Consider the following 16,328-nt stretch of genomic DNA (forward strand, 5'->3'; position numbering starts at 1 on the left):
CAGATGATGATTTTAAGGAAGGATTCATTACAGATTGGCGAGAGGGCACGTCGCATTCCTCCTGCGCCGCAAGTTTGTATATATCGATGTTTATCTCGGCGATATATCATACCAAAATAAACGAAGGTCTTACCGAGATTTAAACTCGGATCGTTGGATTCAAAGTCCAGAGTGCTAACCATTACACCATAGGACCTGATATACTTCCTTCCAATATACATTTCTATGGTGAAAACAAACATTACTCAGAAAGATAAAAATCCTTTCAACTGAGATGACCGATGCAATTCGAATACCTGTGCGTCTCTCAGACATTGACACTTTCTCACTCATTGATATCATGAACGGTATTATTGTTTTAGGAACTGCCATCAGATGATGATTTTAAGGAATGATTTATTACAGATTGGCGTGAGGGCACGTCGTATTCCTCCTGCGCCGCAAGTTTGTATATATCGATGTTTATCTCGGCGATATATCATACCAAAATAAACGAAGGTACTACCGATATTTGAACTGGGAACGCTGGATTGAAAGTCCAGAATGCTAACCATTACACCATAGGGCCTGTAATACTTCCTGCCAATATACATTTCTATGATGAAAACAAACATTACTCAGCAAGATAAAAATCCTTTCAACTGAGATGACCGATGAATTTCGAATACCTGTGCGTCATTCAGACCTTCTCACGCATTGATATCATGAATGGTATTATTGTTTTAGCAACTGCCCTCAGATGATGATTTTAAGGAAGGATTTATTACAGATTGGCGTGAGGGCACGTCGCATTCCTCCTGAGCCGCAAGTTTGTATATATCGATGTTTATCTCGGCGATATATCATACCAAAATAAACGAAGGTCCTACCGAGATTTGAACTCAGATCGCTGGATTCAGAGTCAAGAGTGCTAACCATTACACCATAGGGCCTGTAATACTTCATTCTAATATACATTTCTATGGTGAAAAAAAACATTAATTAGAAAGATAAAAATCCATTGAACTGAGATGACTGATGAATTTCGAATACCTGCGCGTCACTCAGACATTGACACATGCTAACGAATTGATGTCATGAATGGTATTATTTTTTTAGCACCTACCCTCAAATGATGATTTTAAGGAAGGATGTATTACAGATTGACGTGAGGGCACGTCACATTCCTCCTGCGCTGCAAGTTTGTATATATCGATGTTTATCTCGGCGATATATCATACCAAATTAAACGGTGGTCCTACCGAGATTTTAAATTGGATCGCTGGATTCAGAGTCCAGAGTGCTAACCATTACTCCATAGGGCCTGTAATACTGCATTCTCATGTACATTTCTATGGTGAAAAAAAAACATTACTCAGGAAGATAAAAATCCTTTCAACTGAGATGACCGATGAATTTCGAATACCTGTGCATCATTCAGACCTTCTCACGCATTGATATCATGAATGGTATTATTGTTTTAGCAACTGCCCTCAGATGATGATTTTAAGGAAGGATTTATTACAGATTGGCGTGAGGGCACGTCGCATTCCTCCTGCGCCGCAAGTCTGTATATATCGATGTTTATCTCGGCGATATATCATACCAAAATAAACGAAGGTCCTACTGAGATTTGAACTCGGATCGCTGGATTCAAAGTCCAGAGTGCTGACCATTACACCATAGGACCTGTAATACTTCCTTCCAATATACATTTCTATGGCGAAAACAAACATTACTCACAAAGATAAGAATCCTTTCAACTGAGATGACCAATGCAATTCGAATACCTGTGCGTCACTCAGACATTGACACCTTCTCACGCATTGATATCATGAATGGTATTATTGTTTTAGGAACTGCCATCAGATGATGATTTTATGGAAGGATTTATTACAGATTGGCGAGAGGGCACGTCGCATTCCTCCTCGCCGCAAGTTTGTATATATCGATGTTTATCTCGGCGATATATCATACCAAAATAAACGGAGGTCCTACTGAGATTTGATCTCGGATCGCTGGATTCAAAGTCCAGAGTGCTAACCATTACACCATATGGCCTGTAATACTGCATTCTAATATACATTTCTATGGTGAAAAAAAACATTAATTAGAAAGATAAAAATCCATTCAACTGAGATGACTGATGAATTTCGAATACCTGCGTTTCACTCAGACATTGACACCTGCTAACGAATTGATGTCATGAATGATATTATTTTTTTAGCACCTACCCTCAAATGATGATTTTAAGGAAGGATGTATTACAGATTGGCGTGAGGGCACGTCGCATTCCTCCTGCGCCGCAAGTTTGTATGTATCGATGTTTATCTCGGCGATATATCATACCAAAATAAACGAAGGTCCTACCGAGATTTGAACTCCGATCGCTGGATTCAAAGTCAAGAGTGCTAACCATTACACCATAGGGCCTGTAATACTTCCTTTCAATATACATTTCTATGGTGAAAACAAACACTAATCAGAAAGATAAAAATCCTTTCAACTGAGATGACCGATGCAATTCGAATACCTGTGCGTCACTCAGACATTGACATCATGAATGGTTTGATATCATGAATGGTATTATTGTTTTAGGAACTGCCATCAGATGGTGATTTTAAGGAAGGATTTATTTCAGAATGGTGTGAGGGCACGTCGCATTCCTCCTGCGCCGCAAATTTGTATGTATCGATGTTTATCTCGGCGATATATCATACCAAAATAAACGAAAGTCCTACCGAGATTTGAACTCCGATCGCTGGATTCAAAGTCAAGAGTGCTGACCATTACACCATAGGACCTGTAATACTTCCTTCCAATATACATTTCTATGGTGAAAACAAACATTACTCACAAAGATAAGAATCCTTTCAACTGAGATGACCAATGCAATTCGAATACCTGTGCGTCACTCAGACATTGACACCTTCTCACGCATTGATATCATGAATGGTATTATTGTTTTAGGAACTGCCATCAGATGATGATTTTATGGAAGGATTTATTACAGATTGGCGAGAGGGCACGTCGCATTCCTCCTGCGCCGCATGTTTGTATATATCGATATTTATCTCGGCGATATATCATACCAAAATAAACGAAGGTCCTACCGAGATTTGAACTCGGATCGCTGGATTCAAAGTCCAGAGTGCTAACCATTACACCATAGGACCTGTAATACTTCCTTCCAATATACGTTTCTATGGTGAAAACAAACATTACTCAGAAAGATAAAATCCTTTCAACTGAGATGACCGATGCAATTCGAATACCTGTGCGTCACTCAGACATTGGCACCTTCTGACGCATTGATATCATGAATGGTATTATTGTTTTAGGAACTGCCATCAGATGATGATTTTAAGGAAGGATTTATTACAGATTGGCGTGAGGGCACGTCGCATTCCTCCTGCGCCGCATGTTTGTATGTATGGATATTTATCTCGGCGATATATCATACCAAAATAAACGAAGGTCCTACCGAGATTTGAACTCGGATCGCTGGATTCAAAGTCCAGAGTGCTAACCATTACACCATAGGACCAGTAATACTACCTTCCAACGTACATTTCTATGGTGAAAACAAACATTACTCAGAAAGATAAAAATCCTTTCAACTGAGATGACCGATGCATTTCGAATACCTGTGCGTCACTCAGACATTGACACCTTCTCACGCATTGGTATCATGAATGGTATTATTGTTTTAGGAACTGTCATCAGATGATGATTTTAAGGAAGGATTTATTACAGATTGGCGAGAGTGCACGTCGCATTCCTCCTGCGCCGCAAGTTTGTATATATCGATGTTTATCTCGGCGATATATCATACCAAAATAAACGAAGGTCCTACCGAGGTTTGAACTCGGATCGCTGTTTTTAAAGTCCAGAGTGCTAACCATTACACCATAGGGCCTGTAATACTTCCTTCCAATATACATTTCTATGGTGAAAACAAACATTACTCAGAAAGATAAAAATACTTTCAACTGAGATGACCGATGCATTTCGAATACCTGTGCGTCACTCAGACATTGACACATTCTCACGCATTGATATCATGAATGGTATTATTGTTTTAGCAACTGCCCTCAGATGATGATTTTTAGGAAGGATTTATTACAGAATGGAGTGAGGGCACGTCGCATTCCTCCTGCGCCGCAAGTTTGTATATATCGATGTTTATCTCGGCGATATATCATACCAAAATAAACGAAGGTCCTACCGATATTTGAACTCGGATCGCTGGATTTAAAGTCCAGAGTGCCTACCATTACACCATAGGGCCTGTAATACTTTCTGCCAATATACATTTCTATGAAGAAAACAAACATTACTCAGAAAGATAACAATACTTTCATCTGAGATGACCGATGAATTTCGAATACCTGTGCGTCATTCAGACATTGACACCTTCTCACGCATTGATATCATGAATGGTATTATTGTTTTAGGAACTGCCATCAGATGATGATTTTAAGGAAGGATTCATTACAGATTGGCGTGAGGGCACGTCGCATTCCTCCTGCGCCGCAAGTTTGTATATATCGATGTTTATCTCGGCGATATATCATACCAAAATAAACGAAGGTCTTACCGAGATTTAAACTCGGATCGTTGGATTCAAAGTCCAGAGTGCTAACCATTACACCATAGGACCTGAAATACTTCCTTCCAATATACATTTCTATGGTGAAAACAAACATTACTCAGAAAGATAAAAATCCTTTCAACTGAGATGACCGATGCAATTCGAATACCTGTGCGTCTCTCAGACATTGACACCTTCTCACTCATTGATATCATGAACGGTATTATTGTTTTAGGAACTGCCATCAGATGATGATTTTAAGGAATGATTTATTACAGATTGGCGTGAGGGCACGTCGCATTCCTCCTGCGCCGCAAGTTTGTATATATCGATGTTTATCTCGGCGATATATCATACCAAAATAAACGAAGGTACTACCGATATTTGAACTGGGAACGCTGGATTGAAAGTCCAGAATGCTAACCATTACACCATAGGGCCTGTAATACTTCCTGCCAATATACATTTCTATGATGAAAACAAACATTACTCAGCAAGATAAAAATCCTTTCAACTGAGATGACCGATGAATTTCGAATACCTGTGCGTCATTCAGACCTTCTCACGCATTGATATCATGAATGGTATTATTGTTTTAGCAACTGCCCTCAGATGATGATTTTAAGGAAGGATTTATTACAGATTGGCGTGAGGGCACGTCGCATTCCTCCTGAGCCGCAAGTTTGTATATATCGATGTTTATCTCGGCGATATATCATACCAAAATAAACGAAGGTCCTACCGAGATTTGAACTCAGATCGCTGGATTCAGAGTCAAGAGTGCTAACCATTACACCATAAGGCCTGTAATACTTCATTCTAATATACATTTCTATGGTGAAAAAAAACATTAATTAGAAAGATAAAAATCCATTCAACTGAGATGACTGATGAATTTCGAATACCTGCGCGTCACTCAGACATTGACACATGCTAACGAATTGATGTCATGAATGGTATTATTTTTTTAGCACCTACCCTCAAATGATGATTTTAAGGAAGGATGTATTACAGATTGACGTGAGGGCACGTCGCATTCCTCCTGCGCTGCAAGTTTGTATATATCGATGTTTATCTCGGCGATATATCATACCAAATTAAACGGTGGTCCTACCGAGATTTTAAATTGGATCGCTGGATTCAGAGTCCAGAGTGCTAACCATTACTCCATAGGGCCTGTAATACTGCATTCTCATGTACATTTCTATGGTGAAAAAAAAACATTACTCAGGAAGATAACAATCCTTTCAACTGAGATGACCGATGAATTTCGAATACCTGTGCATCATTCAGACCTTCTCACGCATTGATATCATGAATGGTATTATTGTTTTAGCAACTGCCCTCAGATGATGATTTTAAGGAAGGATTTATTACAGATTGGCGTGAGGGCACGTCGCATTCCTCCTGCGCCGCAAGTCTGTATATATCGATGTTTATCTCGGCGATATATCATACCAAAATAAACGAAGGTCCTACTGAGATTTGAACTCGGATCGCTGGATTCAAAGTCCAGAGTGCTGACCATTACACCATAGGACCAGTAATACTTCCTTCCAATATACATTTCTATGGTGAAAACAAACATTACTCACAAAGATAAGAATCCTTTCAACTGAGATGACCAATGCAATTCGAATACCTGTGCGTCACTCAGACATTGACACCTTCTCACGCATTGATATCATGAATGGTATTATTGTTTTAGGAACTGCCATCAGATGATGATTTTATGGAAGGATTTATTACAGATTGGCGAGAGGGCACGTCGCATTCCTCCTCGCCGCAAGTTTGTATATATCGATGTTTATCTCGGCGATATATCATACCAAAATAAACGGAGGTCCTACTGAGATTTGATCTCGGATCGCTGGATTCAAAGTCCAGAGTGCTAACCATTACACCATATGGCCTGTAATACTGCATTCTAATATACATTTCTATGGTGAAAAAAAACATTAATTAGAAAGATAAAAATCCATTCAACTGAGATGACTGATGAATTTCGAATACCTGCGTTTCACTCAGACATTGACACCTGCTAACGAATTGATGTCATGAATGATATTATTTTTTTAGCACCTACCCTCAAATGATGATTTTAAGGAAGGATGTATTACAGATTGGCGTGAGGGCACGTCGCATTCCTCCTGCGCCGCAAGTTTGTATGTATCGATGTTTATCTCGGCGATATATCATACCAAAATAAACGAAGGTCCTACCGAGATTTGAACTCCGATCCCTGGATTCAAAGTCAAGAGTGCTAACCATTACACCATAGGGCCTGTAATACTTCCTTTCAATATACATTTCTATGGTGAAAACAAACATTAATCAGAAAGATAAAAATCCTTTCAACTGAGATGACCGATGCAATTCGAATACCTGTGCGTCACTCAGACATTGACATCATGAATGGTTTGATATCATGAATGGTATTATTGTTTTAGGAACTGCCATCAGATGGTGATTTTAAGGAAGGATTTATTTCAGAATGGTGTGAGGGCACGTCGCATTCCTCCTGCGCCGCAAGTTTGTATGTATCGATGTTTATCTCGGCGATATATCATACCAAAATAAACGAAAGTCCTACCGAGATTTGAACTCCGATCGCTGGATTCAAAGTCAAGAGTGCTGACCATTACACCATAGGACCTGTAATACTTCCTTCCAATATACATTTCTATGGTGAAAACAAACATTACTCACAAAGATAAGAATCCTTTCAACTGAGATGACCAATGCAATTCGAATACCTGTGCGTCACTCAGACATTGACACCTTCTCACGCATTGATATCATGAATGGTATTATTGTTTTAGGAACTGCCATCAGATGATGATTTTATGGAAGGATTTATTACAGATTGGCGAGAGGGCACGTCGCATTCCTCCTCGCCGCAAGTTTGTATATATCGATGTTTATCTCGGCGATATATCATACCAAAATAAACGGAGGTCCTACTGAGATTTGATCTCGGATCGCTGGATTCAAAGTCCAGAGTGCTAACCATTACACCATAGGGCCTGTAATACTGCATTCTAATATACATTTCTATGGTGAAAAAAAACATTAATTAGAAAGATAAAAATCCATTCAACTGAGATGACTGATGAATTTCGAATACCTGCGTTTCACTCAGACATTGACACCTGCTAACGAATTGATGTCATGAATGATATTATTTTTTTAGCACCTACCCTCAAATGATGATTTTAAGGAAGGATGTATTACAGATTGGCGTGAGGGCACGTCGCATTCCTCCTGCGCCGCAAGTTTGTATGTATCGATGTTTATCTCGGCGATATATCATACCAAAATAAACGAAGGTCCTACCGAGATTTGAACTCCGATCGCTGGATTCAAAGTCAAGAGTGCTAACCATTACACCATAGGGCCTGTAATACTTCCTTTCAATATACATTTCTATGGTGAAAACAAACATTAATCAGAAAGATAAAAATCCTTTCAACTGAGATGACCGATGCAATTCGAATACCTGTGCGTCACTCAGACATTGACATCATGAATGGTTTGATATCATGAATGGTATTATTGTTTTAGGAACAGCCATCAGATGGTGATTTTAAGGAAGGATTTATTTCAGAATGGTGTGAGGGCACGTCGCATTCCTCCTGCGCCGCAAGTTTTTATATATCGATGTTTATCTCGGCGATATATCATACCAAAATAAACGAAGGTCCTACGAGATTTGAATTCGGATCGCTGGATTCAAAGTCCAGAGTGCTAACCATTACACCATAGGACCTGTAATACTTCCTTCCAATATACGTTTCTATGGTGAAAACAAACATTACTCAGAAAGATAAAATCCTTTCAACTGAGATGACCGATGCAATTCGAATACCTGTGCGTCACTCAGACATTGACACCTGCTAACGAATTGATGTCATGAATGATATTATTTTTATAGCACCTACCCTCAAATGATGATTTTAAGGAAGGATGTATTACAGATTGGCGTGAGGGCACGTCGCATTCCTCCTGCGCCGCAAGTTTGTATATATCGATGTTTATCTCGGCGATATATCATACCAAAATAAACGAAGGTCCTACCGATATTTGAACTGGGGTCGCTGGATTGAAAGTCCAGAGTGCTAACCATTACACCATAGGGCCTGTAATACTTCCTGCCAATATACATTTCTATGATGAAAACAAACATTACTCAGAAAGATAAAAATCCTTTCAACTGAGATGACCGATGAATTTCGAATACCTGTGCATCATTCAGACCTTCTCACACATTGATATCATGAATGGTATTATTGTTTTAGTAACTGCCATCAGATGATGATTTTAAGGAAGGATTTATTACAGATTGGCGTGAGGGCACGTCGCATTCCTCCTGCGCCGCAAGTTTGTATATATCGATGTTTAACTCGGCGATATATCATACCAAAATAAACGAAGGTCCTACCGAGATTTGAACTCGGATCGCTGGATTCAAAGTCCATAGTGCTAACCATTACAGCATACGGCCTGTAATACTGCATTGTAATATACATTTCTATGGTGAAAAAAAAACATTACTGAGAAAGATAAAAATCCTTTCAACTGAGATGACCGATGAATTTCGAATACCTGCGTGTCACTCAGACATTGGCACCCGCTAAAGAATTGATATTATGAATGGTATTATTTATTTAGCACCTTACCTCAAATGATGATTTTAAGGACGGATTTATTACAGATTGGCGTGAGGGCACGTCACATTCCTCCTGCGCCGCAAGTTTGTATATATCGATGTTTAACTTGGCGATATATCATGCCAAAATAAACGAAGGTCCTACGAGATTTGAACTCGGATCGCTGGATTCAGACCCCAGAGTGCTAACCATTACACAATAGAGCCTGTAATACTTCCTTTCAATATACGTTTCTATGGTGAAAACAAATATTACTCAGAAAGATAAAAATCCTTTCAACTGAGATGACCGATGCAATTCGAATACATGTGCGTCACTCAGACATTGACACCTTCTCACGCATTGATATCATGAATGGTATTCTTGTTTTAGCAACTGCCCTCAGATGATGATTTTTAAGAAGGATTTATTACAGATTGGAGTGAGGGCACTTCGCATTCCTCCTGCGCCGCAAGTTTGTATATATCGATTATTATCTCGGCGATATATCATACCAAAATAAACAAAGGTCCTACCGAGATTTGAACTCGGATCGCTGGATTCAGAGTCCAGAGTGCTAACCATTACACCATAGAGCCTGTAATACTTCCTTCCAATATACATTTCTATGGTGAAAACAAATATTACTCAGAAAGATAAAAATCCTTTCAACTGAGATGACCGATGCATTTCGAATACCTGTGCGTCACTCAGACATTGACACCTTCTCACGCATTGATATCATGAATGGTATTATTGTTTTAGCAACTGCCCTCAGATGATGATTTTTAGGAAGAATTTATTACAGATTGGCGTGAGGGCACGTCGCATTCCTCCTGCGCCGCAAGTTTGTATATATCGATGTTTATCTCGGCGATATATCATACCAAAATAAACGAAGGTCCTACCGAGATTTGAACTCGTATCGCTGGATTAAGAGTCCAGAGTGCTAACCATTACACCATAGGACCTGTAATACTTCCTTCCTTTATACATTTCTATGGTGAAAACAAACATTACTCAGAAACATAAAAATCCTTTCAACTGAGATGACCGATGCATTTCGAATACCTTTGCGTCACTCAGACATTGACACCTTCTCACGCATTGATATCATGAATGGTATTATTGTTTTAGCAACTGCCCTCAGATGATGATTTTTAGGAAGAATTTATTACAGATTGGAGTGAGGGCACGTCGCATTCCTCCTGCGCCGCAAGTTTGTATAAATCGATGTTTATCTCGGCGATATATCATACCAAAATAAACGAATGTCCTACCGAGATTTGAACTCGTATCGCTGGATTCAGAGTCCAGAGTGCTAACCATTACACCATAGAGCCTGTAATACCTCCTTCTAATATACCTTTCTATGGTGAAAACAAATATTACTCAGAAAGATAAAAATCCTTTCAACTGAGATGACCGATGCATTTCGAATACCTGTGCGTCACTCAGACATTGACACATTCTCACGCATTGATATCATGAATGGTATTATTGTTTTAGGAACTGCCATCAGATGATGATTTTAAGGAAGGATTTATTACAGATTGGCGTGAGGGCACGTCGCATTCCTCCTGCGCCGCAAGTTTGTATATATCGATGTTTATTTCAGCATATATCATACCAAAATAAACGAAGGTCCTACCGAGATTTGAACTCGGATCGCTGGATTCAAAGTCCAGAGTGCTAACCATTACACCATAGGACCTGTAATACTTCCTTCCAATATACGTTTCTATGGTGAAAACTAACATTACTCAGAAAGATAAAAATCCTTTCAACTGAGATGACTGATGCAATTCGAATACCTGTGCGTCACTCAGACATTGACACCTTCTCACGCATTGATATCATGAATGGTATTATTGTTTTAGGAACTGCCATCAGATGATGATTTTAAGGAAGGATTTATTACAGATTGGCGTGAGGGCACGTCGCCTTCCTCCTGCGCCGCATGTTTGTATATATCGATATTTATCTCGGCGATATATCATACCAAAATAAACGAAGGTCCTACCGAGATTTGAACTCGGATCGCTGGATTCAAAGTCCAGAGTGCTAACCATTACACCATAGGACCAGTAATACTTCCTTCTTTTATACATTTCTATGGTGAAAACAAACATTACTCAGAAAGATAAAAATCCTTTCAACTGAGATGACCGATGCATTTCGAATACCTGTTCGTCACTCAGACATTGACACCTTCTCACGCATTGATATCATGAATGGTATTATTGTTTTAGGAACTGCCATCAGATGATGATTTTAAGGAAGGATTTATTACAGATTGGCGAGAGGGCACGTCGCATTCCTCCTCGCCGCAAGTTTGTATATATCGATGTTTATCTCGGCGATATATCATACCAAAATAAACGAAGGTCTTACTGAGATTTGATCTCGGTTCGCTGGATTCAAAATCCAGAGTGCTAACCATTACACCATAGGGCCTGTAATACTTCCTGCCAATATACATTTCTATGATGAAAACAAACATTGCTCAGAAAGATAAAAATCCTTTCAAATGAGATGACCGATGCATTTCGAATACCTGTGCGTCACTCAGACATTGACACCTTCTCACGCATTGATATCATGAATGGTATTATTGTTTTAGCAACTGCCATCAGATGATGATTTTTAGGAAGGATTTATTACAGATTGGCGTGAGGGCACGTCGCATTCCTCCTGCGCCGCAAGTTTGTATATATCGATGTTTATCTCGGCGATATATCATACCAAAATAAACGAAGGTCCTACCGAGATTTGAACTCGGATAGCAGGATTCAAAGTCCAGAGTGATAACCATTACACCATAGGACCTGTAATACTTCCTTCCTTTATACATTTCTATGGTGAAAACAAACATTACTCAGAAACATAAAAATCCTTTCAACTGAGATGACCTATGCATTTCGAATACCTGTGCGTCACTCAGACATAGACACCTTCTCACGCATTGATATCATGAATGGTATTATTGTTTTAGCAACTGCCCTCAGATGATGATTTTTAGGAAGAATTTATTACAGATTGGAGTGAGGGCACGTCGCATTCCTCCTGCGCCGCAAGTTTGTATAAATCGATGTTTATCTCGGCGATATATCATACCAAAATAAACGAATGTCCTACCGAGATTTGAACTCGTATCGCTGGATTCAGAGTCCAGAGTGCTAACCATTACACCATAGAGCCTGTAATACCTCCTTCCAATATACCTTTCTATGGTGAAAACAAATATTACTCAGAAAGATAAAAATCCTTTCAACTGAGATGACCGATGCATTTCGAATACCTGTGCGTCACTCAGACATTGACACATTCTCACGCATTGATATCATGAATGGTATTATTGTTTTAGGAACTGCCATCAGATGATGATTTTAAATCATTTATTACAGATTGGCGTGAGGGCACGTCGCATTCCTCCTGCGCCGCAAGTTTGTATATATCGATGTTTATTTCAGCATATATCATACCAAAATAAACGAAGGTCCTACCGAGATTTGAACTCGGATCGCTGGATTCAAAGTCCAGAGTGCTAACCATTACACCATAGGACCTGTAATACTTCCTTCCAATATACGTTTCTATGGTGAAAACTAACATTACTCAGAAAGATAAAAATCCTTTCAACTGAGATGACCGATGCAATTCGAATACGTGTGCGTCACTCAGACATTGACACCTTCTCACGCATTGATATCATGAATGGTATTATTGTTTTAGGAACTGCCATCAGATGATGATTTTAAGGAAGGATTTATTACAGATTGGCGTGAGGGCACGTCGCATTCCTCCTGCGCCGCATGTTTGTATATATCGATATTTATCTCGGCGATATATCATACCAAAATAAACGAAGGTCCTACCGAGATTTGAACTCGGATCGCTGGATTCAAAGTCCAGAGTGCTAACCATTACACCATAGGACCAGTAATACTTCCTTCCTTTATACATTTCTATGGTGAAAACAAACATTACTCAGAAAGATAAAATTCCTTTCAACTGAGATGACCGATGCATTCGAATACCTGTGCGTCACTCAGACATTGACACCTTCTCACGCATTGATATCATGAATGGTATTATTGTTTTAGGAACTGCCATCAGATGATGATTTTAAGGAAGGATTTATTACAGATTGGCGAGAGGGCACGTCGCATTCCTCCTCGCCGCAAGTTTGTATATATCGATGTTTATCTCGGCGATATATCATACCAAAATAAACGAAGGTCTTACTGAGATTTGATCTCGGTTCGCTGGATTCAAAATCCAGAGTGCTAACCATTACACCATAGGGCCTGTAATACTTCCTGCCAATATACATTTCTATGATGAAAATAAACATTACTCAGAAAGAAAAAATCCTTTCAATGCAATTCGAATACATGTGCGTCACTCAGACATTGACACCTTCTCACGCATTGATATCATGAATGGTATTATTGTTTTAGGAACTGCCATCAGATGATGATTTTAAGGAAGGATTTATTACAGATTGGCGTGAGGGCACGTCGCATTCCTCCTGCGCCGCAAGTTTGTATATATCGATGTTTATTTCAGCGATATATCATACCAAAATAAACGAAGGTCCTACCGAGATTTGAACTCGGATCGCTGGATTCAAAGTCCAGAGTGCTAACCATTACACCATAGGGCCTGTAATACTTCCTTCCAATATACGTTTCTATGGTGAAAACAAACATTACTCAGAAAGAGAACAATCCTTTCAACTGAGATGACCGATGCAATTCGAATACCTGTGCGTCACTCAGACATTGACAACGTCTCACGCATTGATATCATGAATGGTATTAGTGTTTTAGGAACTGCCATCAGATGATGATTTTAAGGAAGGATTTATTACAGATTGGCGTGAGGGCACGTCGCATTCCTCCTGCGCCGCAAGTTTGTATATATCGATGTTTATCTCGGCGATATATCATACCAAAATAAACGAAGGTCCTACCGAGATTTGAACTGGGATCGCTGGATTCAAAGTCCTGAGTGCTAACCATTACACCATACGGCCTGTAATACTTCCTTCCAATATACGTTCCTATGGTGAAAACAAACATTACTCAGAAAGATAAAAACCCTTTCAACTGAGATGACCGATGCAATTCGAATACTTGTGCGTCACTCAGACATTGACACCTTCTCACGCATTGATATCATGAATGGTATTATTGTTTTAGGAACTGCCATCAGATGATGATTTTAAGGAAGGATTTATTACAGATTGGCGAGAGGGCACGTCGCATTCCTCCTCGCCGCAAGTTTGTATATATCGATGTTTATCTCGGCGATATATCATACCAAAATAAACGAAGGTCTTACAGAGATTTGATCTCTGTTCGCTGGATTAAAAATCCAGAATGCTAACTATTACACCATACGGCCTGTAATACTTCCTTCCAATATACGTTCCTATGGTGAAAACAAACATTAATCAGAAAGATAAAAACCCTTTCAACTGAGATGACCGATGCATTTCGAATACCTGTGCGTCACTCAGACATTGACACCTTCTCACGCATTGATATCATGAATGGTACTGTAAAGGGGGTAATTATTCACTGGGTTTTAATTTAGCTTATTTCGCTGACTGGAAAAATGCGCTAAATTAAAACACAGTGAATATGTAAAATTTAGCATAGAACACATTATCTAAATGACGAAACCGTGAATTTAAAACCCACTGAATATGCCTGAAATGGTAAATCAGTGAAATTTAAACCCAGTGAAAATTAGTCATTTTACAGTATTATTGTTTTAGCAACTGCCATCAGATGATGATTTTAAGGAAGGATTTATTACAGATTGGCGTGAGGGCACGTCGCATTCCTCCTGCGCCGCATGTTTGTATATATCGATATTTATCTCGGCGATATATCATACCAAAATAAACGAAGGTCCTACCGAGATTTGAACTCGTATCGCTGGATTCAAAGTCCAGAGTGCTAACCATTACACCATAGGACCAGTAATACTTCCTTCCTTTATACATTTCTATGGTGAAAACAAACATTACTCAGAAAGATAAAATTCCTTTCAACTGAGATGACCGATGCATTCGAATACCTGTGCGTCACTCAGACATTGACACCTTCTCACGCATTGATATCATGAATGGTATTATTGTTTTAGGAACTGCCATCAGATGATGATTTTAAGGAAGGATTTATTACAGATTGGCGAGAGGGCACGTCGCATTCCTCCTCGCCGCAAGTTTGTATATATCGATGTTTATCTCGGCGATATATCATACCAAAATAAACGAAGGTCTTACAGAGATTTGATCTCTGTTCGCTGGATTAAAAATCCAGAATGCTAACTATTACACCATACGGCCTGTAATACTTCCTTCCAATATACGTTCCTATGGTGAAAACAAACATTAATCAGAAAGATAAAAACCCTTTCAACTGAGATGACCGATGCATTTCGAATACCTGTGCGTCACTCAGACATTGACACCTTCTCACGCATTGATATCATGAATGGTACTGTAAAGGGGGTAATTATTCACTGGGTTTTAATTTAGCTTATTTCGCTGACTGGAAAAATGCGCTAAATTAAAACACAGTGAATATGTAAAATTTAGCATAGAACACATTATCTAAATGACGAAACCGTGAATTTAAAACCCACTGAATATGCCTGAAATGGTAAATCAGTGAAATTTAAACCCAGTGAAAATTAGTCATTTTACAGTATTATTGTTTTAGCAACTGCCATCAGATGATGATTTTAAGGAAGGATTTATTACAGATTGGCGTGAGGGCACGTCGCATTCCTCCTGCGCCGCATGTTTGTATATATCGATATTTATCTCGGCGATATATCATACCAAAATAAACGAAGGTCCTACCGAGATTTGAACTCGTATCGCTGGATTCAAAGTCCAGAGTGCTAACCATTACACCATAGGACCAGTAATACTTCCTTCCTTTATACATTTCTATGGTGAAAACAAACATTACTCAGAAAGATAAAATTCCTTTCAACTGAGATGACCGATGCATTCGAATACCTGTGCGTCACTCAGACATTGACACCTTCTCACGCATTGATATCATGAATGGTATTATTGT

General features: G+C 39.1%; 13 non-coding genes across 13 annotated transcripts; all 13 read right to left on the bottom strand.

The window, feature by feature from the left end:
• Nucleotides 1-1,597: 1,597 nt before the first annotated feature.
• TRNAQ-UUG (transfer RNA glutamine (anticodon UUG)) lies at nt 1,598-1,669 on the bottom strand. Its single transcript has one exon. It is a non-coding gene; the product is annotated as a tRNA-Gln (tRNA).
• Nucleotides 1,670-3,083: 1,414 nt separating this feature from the next.
• TRNAQ-UUG (transfer RNA glutamine (anticodon UUG)) lies at nt 3,084-3,155 on the bottom strand. The gene has a single exon. It is a non-coding gene; the product is annotated as a tRNA-Gln (tRNA).
• Nucleotides 3,156-3,454: 299 nt separating this feature from the next.
• On the bottom strand, nt 3,455-3,526 carry TRNAQ-UUG (transfer RNA glutamine (anticodon UUG)). Its single transcript has one exon. It is a non-coding gene; the product is annotated as a tRNA-Gln (tRNA).
• Nucleotides 3,527-6,043: 2,517 nt separating this feature from the next.
• Nucleotides 6,044-6,115, bottom strand: TRNAQ-UUG (transfer RNA glutamine (anticodon UUG)). The gene has a single exon. It is a non-coding gene; the product is annotated as a tRNA-Gln (tRNA).
• A 3,634-nt stretch (nt 6,116-9,749) lies between these two features.
• Nucleotides 9,750-9,821, bottom strand: TRNAQ-CUG (transfer RNA glutamine (anticodon CUG)). The gene has a single exon. It is a non-coding gene; the product is annotated as a tRNA-Gln (tRNA).
• Nucleotides 9,822-10,864: 1,043 nt separating this feature from the next.
• TRNAQ-UUG (transfer RNA glutamine (anticodon UUG)) lies at nt 10,865-10,936 on the bottom strand. The gene has a single exon. It is a non-coding gene; the product is annotated as a tRNA-Gln (tRNA).
• A 300-nt stretch (nt 10,937-11,236) lies between these two features.
• Nucleotides 11,237-11,308, bottom strand: TRNAQ-UUG (transfer RNA glutamine (anticodon UUG)). Its single transcript has one exon. It is a non-coding gene; the product is annotated as a tRNA-Gln (tRNA).
• A 671-nt stretch (nt 11,309-11,979) lies between these two features.
• TRNAQ-UUG (transfer RNA glutamine (anticodon UUG)) lies at nt 11,980-12,051 on the bottom strand. Its single transcript has one exon. It is a non-coding gene; the product is annotated as a tRNA-Gln (tRNA).
• Nucleotides 12,052-12,719: 668 nt separating this feature from the next.
• On the bottom strand, nt 12,720-12,791 carry TRNAQ-UUG (transfer RNA glutamine (anticodon UUG)). Its single transcript has one exon. It is a non-coding gene; the product is annotated as a tRNA-Gln (tRNA).
• A 300-nt stretch (nt 12,792-13,091) lies between these two features.
• On the bottom strand, nt 13,092-13,163 carry TRNAQ-UUG (transfer RNA glutamine (anticodon UUG)). The gene has a single exon. It is a non-coding gene; the product is annotated as a tRNA-Gln (tRNA).
• Nucleotides 13,164-13,819: 656 nt separating this feature from the next.
• Nucleotides 13,820-13,891, bottom strand: TRNAQ-UUG (transfer RNA glutamine (anticodon UUG)). Its single transcript has one exon. It is a non-coding gene; the product is annotated as a tRNA-Gln (tRNA).
• Nucleotides 13,892-15,144: 1,253 nt separating this feature from the next.
• Nucleotides 15,145-15,216, bottom strand: TRNAQ-UUG (transfer RNA glutamine (anticodon UUG)). The gene has a single exon. It is a non-coding gene; the product is annotated as a tRNA-Gln (tRNA).
• An 880-nt stretch (nt 15,217-16,096) lies between these two features.
• TRNAQ-UUG (transfer RNA glutamine (anticodon UUG)) lies at nt 16,097-16,168 on the bottom strand. The gene has a single exon. It is a non-coding gene; the product is annotated as a tRNA-Gln (tRNA).
• Nucleotides 16,169-16,328: the final 160 nt, after the last annotated feature.

Source organism: Saccoglossus kowalevskii, chromosome 11 (assembly GCF_978046115.1).
Source record: "Saccoglossus kowalevskii chromosome 11, keSacKowa6.1, whole genome shotgun sequence".
In the NCBI taxonomy this organism is placed as follows: Eukaryota; Metazoa; Hemichordata; class Enteropneusta; family Harrimaniidae; genus Saccoglossus; species Saccoglossus kowalevskii.